This window comes from Antechinus flavipes, chromosome 1 (genome assembly GCF_016432865.1).
Source record: "Antechinus flavipes isolate AdamAnt ecotype Samford, QLD, Australia chromosome 1, AdamAnt_v2, whole genome shotgun sequence".
NCBI lineage: Eukaryota > Metazoa > Chordata > Mammalia > Dasyuromorphia > Dasyuridae > Antechinus > Antechinus flavipes.
Genome location: NC_067398.1, coordinates 171,016,193 through 171,024,780, shown reverse-complemented (window position 1 = coordinate 171,024,780; position 8,588 = coordinate 171,016,193). Strand labels below are relative to the sequence as shown.

General features: G+C 32.3%; 1 pseudogene; it reads right to left on the bottom strand.

Moving 5' to 3' along the window:
* Positions 1 to 6,439: 6,439 nt before the first annotated feature.
* On the bottom strand, positions 6,440 to 7,372 carry LOC127544655 (aldo-keto reductase family 1 member B1-like; annotated as a pseudogene).
* Between the last annotated feature and the right edge of the window lie 1,216 nt (positions 7,373 to 8,588).

Below are 8,588 nucleotides of genomic sequence, written 5' to 3'. Positions count from 1 at the left end.
TATTCTCTCTCTCTGCTTGGTCTCTCCTTAGTAGTGGTCTTTTTTGCAGTATTTTGTCCTTGATGTTTTAGTTCTAGAGTATTGCACAAATGTTTTCTTGTGGATTTTCTGTGGTATTTCTTTCCAGAGGTGATCAATGGATCCTTTCAATGACTATTTTGCCCTCTTGTTTTAATAGTATATGAGGTAAGTTTTCTTTGATCATATCTTGATGAATTCTATCCAGGCTCTTTCTTTGGGCCTGGTTTTCAGGTAGACCAATATTTTTAAATTTGTCTCTCATGGATTCATTTTCCAAATTGCCCTGTTTTTCAATAAGGTTTTTAACATTTTCTTCCATTTTTTCATTCTTTTGCTTCTTGTGTGTCACAGAGTCTTTAGCTTCCATATGCCTGTTTCTAATTTCTAATTTATGATTTTCTTCAGGTAGCATTTATATTTCTTTTTACTTTTGATTAATTCTTTTTTTCAATAGTTTCATTCTGTGGATTTAATTTTTTTTTTTTTTTTTTGCATTGGTCAGTTGTGATTTTTTCAGGAATTGATTTCTCCAGTGGATTTTTTTAAAAATTTTTTGGCATTTGGCCAATTGTATTTTTAAGGAATTGCTTTCTTTGGTCAAATTTTGTCCTTCCTTTTCCAAGCTGTTTACTGGCATTTGTATTCTTCTCATTTCTTTCTCTAATTTTTCTTCTACCTCACTTAATTTGCCTTTCAAAACATTTATGAGCACTTCCAAGAGGCTTCTTTGGACTTGAAACCATTTCATATCACTCTTTCAAATATCCCATGTGGGCATTTTATTCACTTCTGAATTGAATTGGTCTTCTCTGTGCTTGTATGCTTAAGGTTCTTTTCTGCTTCTTGCTCATTTTTTTTCTTGTTTTTTTCTCATTTTATGACTTTTGAGGTTGAATTCTACTGCTGGAATACAAACTTCTTGTGCCATTCTGAGTCCTGGCTTTGTGCACAGGGACTCCTTATTTGTGGTGTTTTGCTCATTGCAGAGTATACTATGTGCTCTCTCCAGATAACAGTCTGGTTTCTGAGGCTGGCAATTTGCCTTCTGTCCTGAGACTGAAAGCTACCCCACTGTTCTCCTTTGCTACTTAGCCAAGATTGAGGGTCTTAATTGCTGGTCTATAGTGATTAAGAACTTCTCACTGGCTTTCCCAGACATTCACTGAACTGAGATTAACACTCACCCCAGTGAGACTGACTTTTTTTTGAAGTCATTCTAATCTATCTTAAGCTGAAGAGTGTTTTCAATCCATCAACCTGTTCAGAGGCTTGGTTTCATATAGTTCTAAAGGGAAACTGGAAAATCATGAGCAGCTTTCTGGCTTCACTCCATCATCTCTGCTCTGTCCCCCATTACTCTCTAATAGCCTTATTTTGCCAAATTCAAAAAAGAATAATATACATTATTTGCCTTTGTTTAACAATTGAATATCTCAAAAGTTGAAAAATAACAATAATTTATTTATTCTGACCAAAAAGTATGTTGGTTGTTATAGTAATACTGAGATGAAAAAAGGGTCATGCAGCTGTTAGATTCATTTATGATAGTTAAGAAAAAGGCCGCAAGATATAATTAGATATGTAACTGTGGAGAAAGCATATTTCAAAAAGCTTTGAGAAATGTTAATTAATCTTCAATGGCATTTAGAAAGATAATAGAATCCACAAAGCATATGAGATTATCCATATCTATAATATCACTATCTCTGTCTCCATCCATCTATACCCATATTTATCCATATATTGACTATACACACACAATGAATATATACACAAACACACATACACACACATATATTTGTATGTATATGTGTGAATACGTACACATGTGCTTATATTTATATGTACATACACAACAAACATATCTATGTTGATATATATTATCTATCTATATCTATGTAAATTTCTTATTGTAAAATAGTAAATAATCCTATTCCAGTGAGAATGAAATGGAAATATATTTCTTCTAAAAAAGAAAAGGAAAAATTCCTATGATCTCAAAAAAAAACCTACAGAATTTAAAGATGATGGAAGATGCTTATAACCAGTTGTGTGTTGGAATCAGTACTACTAGTATTAAAGAAATCAACAATCCATACAAATTGAAGTTTAGTGTGTTTTATCAATTTTCTAGGTGTAAGAAAATATTTATAACACAATTAATTTAAATGTATATTTGTATACATTAAAAAATTCTGGAGTCTCATGTATCAGCATACTCTTGTATTTCTCTATAAAATAATTTGAGTACAGTAGGAGTATAGTAGAAGGCTCAGGAAATTAAGTTGTTGCCATATTAGAAACCTGATGACTGTCAGGAAATAATTATAGTAATAACTGGCATTTATATAGCACTTTAATATTTGCTAGTACTTTACATCTGTTATTTCCTTGGAGCTTTATATTATTCCCTTTATAAATGATTGTGGTGTATTGCTAAGGTAACATGAATTGGAGTCTGAGGATATGAGATTAAGTTGTGACTTACTATGTCTTTGACATTTTCAAATCACATGTCTTTGTCAATTTCCCCATCCAAGGAGGGAGAAGTTAGACTAAATGATCTCTGCTGTCTCATCCAATTCTAAATATGTGGTAGCATAAGAATGAATACAAAATATGGTATAATCCTTTAAAAAGAATGGTAAGAAAACTCGAAATAATCTGATATTTTTGAAAGAAAGATAAATAACAAAAATTAATTTCTCATCTACAATGCCTGGGGAAAAAACAAAACAAAACAAAACAAAAGGTCTGCTACAGATAATCATTACAGCAGCTTTCCATCTCCCAACAATCAACACAATACAGAATAGACAATTAACCTAATTGGTGAAGGTAAATATCAGCTTAAGACTATTCATCTCATAAACACTTCATTAATTATATTTTGAGTCTATTTACATGAAAAACTCATCTATTAACCAGATTTCCTCTACTCAGAATTCTTCCTTTCCCTATCTCCTCGCAAAAGATATTTACCATTTTTTTTATTTCTCTCTCCTTCATGTAGCAAAAGATCTCTCTTTTTCCCTTAATTCTTTCCTTTACCTGAATATCCTCCTGCATCTTCAGGGAACTTGCACCATAAACATTTTTGCATTTTATTATATCTTTATTATTTTACTTCTGCTCTCTCTTCACTTTCTACCTTCACATATGTGCAAGTAATTCCAGTCCTAAGAAAATAACCAGTAACAAACCTTATTTTACTATGTTACAGTATCAAAGAAAGGCTCCACATTACTCTTTTTTTCCTCTGAAATTTATTTTTATTGTTTCATTTTTGAATTAGTTACTTAATAACTAGAACTCCACATGCCAAGTCATTCAACCCACAATAAAATCTTCTCTTTAAATTAAAAAAGTTGATATATATAGACTATTTCCATGTGCAGCAATTCACACCCATAGCCTTCTACATTTCTATTGAGATAAAACACGTGTATTTCTCTATTAATTCTCCAGAATTGAGATTAGATATTACATATTATTTGAGGCATGATATCCATATGTGAGTTCTAGAAAGGGTTCAAAAGATATATTTCTAGGAAAACATAAGAACCTAGAAGAAAAGAAATCAGAAGATTGTGAAAAGGGGAGTGGAAATATGTCTATAGAGAATAGAGAAAATATGTCCATAGGCAAAATTCATACCCGGAATCTCTTCAGTGTCTTTTATATTCATTTCAGTCTAGTCATGTCTTGGAAAGGTAGCTTCAGGGCTCAATAAGAACATCAATCTTCAGAGTTCAGCAGAGAACTACTTCTAGGAAGAAACTCAAGAAAGGAACAAAATAATGCAGCAAAAAGAAGTTGTAAGATTATACTGTGACCACTTGTCTTCTCCAAATTTGAACCCATTTATTCTTGGAACTTTGTATATGCAAGGGATGTGTACATCTCTGATTTGAGGGAGCATTTCTATAACAATTGTCTCTGTTATAACTGTTTAAAACTGCCCTTCCCAAAAGTTAATAACAAATGGGGTATATACTGTATGAAATTTTAAGGGCACAGTACTATAAACTCTCATCGATTTTCAATATTATCCTCTAGGACTTGTAAGAAAGTAGTAATAAACCAATGTTGGAGAACTTGGACAATCAATATCTGTGTATATTGGGAGCAGGAACCTAGAGACACTCATGTGAGAAATTATATTATGGAAGTCTTCAATAAGAATGTAATAGTGATCATTATAATGTAATAAATAGAAAATAATACTCTCAAATACCTGGGATTACCCAACATAGACACGTCCCTAAAGTTGAATTGTTCCTGCTTTCAGTAGAGTAATTTAAACTCCATGATTTTCTATTTGTTTTCATATCATTTCCTATTTGTTACATTCTTTCCATTCTAACCTAAGCTATTTTTATTTTGCAAAATCTATATCCCACTCCTAGGTTAAATGAGCTACAAGCTGGAGGACTCAACATTTTCTCTAATCCCAAGGATTTCTCTAACTTCTTTAAAACAAAACTGTGCATCAAAGATAAATCAGCTTCAGGAATCTCCATAGTATAGGATACTCAAAAGTCAAAAGAAGATAAAATAACAAAATGAAAACTCATGAACTGATATTTACTGATCCTAAATTCACTTAGAAACCCTAATACACATGCCATGATAATAGTAGGGATCTTCCTGAGTGGTTAAAAAGAGAAATAAGAAATGTTAAAGTAAAATTTATGGCCTTCACAGCAAAAATAAGAAGAACATAAAAAAGAAAATTTAAAAAAAAAGAGAGAAATGAAAATCTGCAATGGCAAGTCTCATCAATATAACCAAAGGAGAACAATATGTTGGGAAAGCAAATCACAGAACTGTAGGAGAACCTGGAAAAAAGAGGAGCTAAAAGCCAAAAATATTGAAAGAAAATTATTTCACTATCTAAGTAAAATATACCAATTTTAACAATGGAATTGATAAAGATGATATAAGGACTATAAGTCTTCCAGTAGAATATTAAGGACAAAAGAATTTTAACACCACAATAAAGAAAATGATAGAAGAGATCTGTCCAGAGCTTCTAAATGTAGAAAATAAAATTCAGATATAATTCACAGATTGTACCCCCAAAAGGGTGCTTCAAACTTTGAATCACATAGAAGTTAAATATAACAATTCAATTCCATAACAAGTTCTATAAGATATAAGGAGAAGGACATTCAGATTCAAAGGAAAGGATATACAAATAGAGCGAGACTAATGAAATGGAGAGATCTAAATGAACTACTATGCAGTTACATTGTCAAGTAGATAGAACACTAGTTCTGAAGTCAGGAAGATCTGAGTTCAAATGTAGTCTTAGACACTTATTAGCTGTATTATCCTGGACACATCACTCATCACTTACAACTACTAAAGAAAAAAGTGGCAAACCACTCCCAAGTTTATGCCAAGAAAATTCCATAGACAAAACAGTCCTCAGTGTCATGAAGGCATGACTGAACAACAACAGAAAGACAGTACATATTAATAATGCAGATTATATTGAAAACATGATATATTTTTTTCTGGAGAAAATTGTTAAAACATTAATCATAATAGTTTGAATTCTATTTAAACTAATAGATTTAGAGTCAGAAAACTCTGAGGCCAAATTCCTGCTCCAGACATTTCATTTCTCTGTTATTGTGTACAAGTCGTTCAACTTATCCTACTCAGTTTCCCCATCTGTAAAATGGAAACAATGATAATACTTATTTCAAAAGATTGCTATAAAGATCAAATGAAATTATCCATGTGGAGGATTCTGTAAAAGTTAAAACTCTATGTCACTGAAAGCTATTTTTCCAGTTTTTAAGAGGAAATCCTAAGTTTTTGCCCAGGAAGTAACATAAAGAGGAAATGGGGAATGTAAATTTATTTTCTTGATCATGAACCATGTAAAGATATCACAGAAGATAGGAAGACAAAAAAATAATGGGGCATGGGAAAGAGTCCAAAAATATTTTTGTAGATCTAGAGTATAATATAGATCTTGATTATCCTTGTGAGTCTATGAATTCATAGTTTTGTTGTTGTTGTTATTGTGTTTCATCTAAATTTTTTTAAATTTAAAACAAGAAATTAAGGTTTATGACTTTAAACAGATGAAATCTACTTGTTTCTAAAAGAAAACCATTTCTTAACGGAATAATTTTTTTTTTTGTAGGGCCCATCTGGGGAAAGAGAAGTCACACTGTATTCTTCCTAACTAGACAGGAAGAGTGTCTAGAAAAACAGGCATTACTTATCAAGCTGAGAACTGATGGTGATATTCAGTGGTTGATCTAGCTCTCGGGAGCAGAGGTCAAGACTAACCAGTGCAATGTGAAAGAACAATATACTCTGTTCAGAATGAATAGGTCAAGCTGGAAGCATCAGGAGACTGATATCTGAATATTGAGCAGCAGCTAGAATTTTAAAATCAGATATAGAAGGAGTAGTCTTTGTGAGAAGTGGCATTGACCAAGGCATAGACTCTCCAGTGACAGTTAAAGTTGAATATAGTGGATAACTTCTCATCAGTCAACTCAAAATCAAACACCTTCAAGTTCTCAGCAATCTGTGATAGAGTAATTCACTTGAGGATCAAAATCACTTTTCTTTGGATGTAGAACTTGATCACAACCTGTGTTGTGTTTTTTCAGTATTTTTCTGCAATGACTTGGATCCTAGGGTCATTTAAGAGAGAAGAGTATGCTGGTTTTTCTCATAACAAATAAGAAGAAGCAAGGAAACTAAAATATATAACCACAATGCCCCTAACTGATAAAATTTGATCAACTCCTGGATGAGATATAGATGGCACTTGTTCTAGTTAACTTCCAGCTCATGTTTCAGCCCCAGTTTTGTCAAGAGCTTTTCAGTCTTGAAGTGGTTGAAGTTGAAGATTTCAATGGCTTTCACTAGTCCTGTTTCCAACTTTTCAGTGTCCATCCATGTATCCAAAAAACTTGTTATATGCCACACTTGCCATTCTATGGAAAATGATCCTTCCCAGCCTTAAATCCTGTTAGCAAGTGAATAAGATAAAGATCCAAATAATCAAGCTTCAAGTTACTCAGAGTTTTTTGGCAGGCTGACTTAACCAAGCTTTTCTCATGATATGTGCACCAAAGCTTGCTGATAATGAAGAGGTGTTCCTGTTTGACAATAATTGCCTTGATCTTTCCTTTGATAGTCTTATTTTCTTCATTCTCATTCTGGGTAAACTTGAACATAATTGATATGGTAATATCCAACATGAACTATGTCTTTACTATATTGACTACTTTTGCCTGAAGAAGACTTCTAATTGCTTATGTTCAGGGATGAGCATCTTAACCTTGTTCTTCAGCATGAGAAAGGTAGCCATCATGTCTGAACTTACATCACAGGGCCTTCACTGCAAACAGAACTGCTACCCCAGCACAGACCCTGAAATTCATAGCTTTAATATTCTGTACAGCTTACACTCTGTAGATGCTGATCCACTATAACCTGAAAATTATGGAAATAACTTACAACAAATCATTAGTAATTGGTATGAAAAAAGAATATTCATAGCCTTTAATTCTATATTTATTACCTTTAAGCTTTGCAATTTAATTTACTTTGGAGAGACTTATAAAACTTAATGTTGAGATTCACATGCATTCGGATCATACAACTTCTGAAACCTGCTGCTAAGTAGAAAAAAAAAAGCACATATAATGCTTCCATGTAAAAGAAAGTACTTCAGATAGTAACAAAATGATTGGTCAATACTTCAAAGACTTAAGATCATTATATCTTTGCTTTGGGCAAATGTTAAAAATCTAATTTAGTTATCATAGTGTTAACAACAGCTTTTAAAAGTAAAGGAATAGCAATTCCCTTAGCAATAACCAAAAAAAAAAAAAAAAAAAAAAAAACTTCCAATATTGGTGAAATTTTATACATTGTCCTTGGAATGCAAGTAAAGAAAAAAAAACAGCACTAAAGCACCCTATTAATATACTTTGCATTTTGATTAAATTTATGTATTGAATAGCTACCTACTCTGTTTCAAACACTCTGGTAGAACAGAAGGAAATACTTGGGATAAAGAGTAATAAAGATCTAGAGAATCTCAGATCGTAGCACAAGCATTTCAGTGCTCTGTGCAGTGTGATTTGACATAGAAATTGTTCTTTTGAGAGTCTTCTCTAAATTCACACTTTTGTAATCTTTAATTGAAACTGTAACTCTTCAGATCATGAGCTATATGCAAATTCATGAAAGCTGAAACCACTGACTCATTGCCACATGATATAACATTCTGCAGTCAATTTAAAACTACTATATTAATGATAAGAATTAACCTTTAACCTTCATGAGAAGCCAGATCTTTCAAATTTGAATACAGAACATAATGCTTCCAGTTACCAATGTAAGAATACAAACTGGAATCTAGACATAATAATTACAATTACCAACCTTAGAATAATGTAAAAATCAGAAAGACAGTATAATATAGTGAACAGAGGTCTATCCTTGAGCCAGGACAATGAGTTAAAGTCTTACCTCTGGCACACTCTGACTAAATGAGCTGGAGCAAGTCACTCAACTACTCT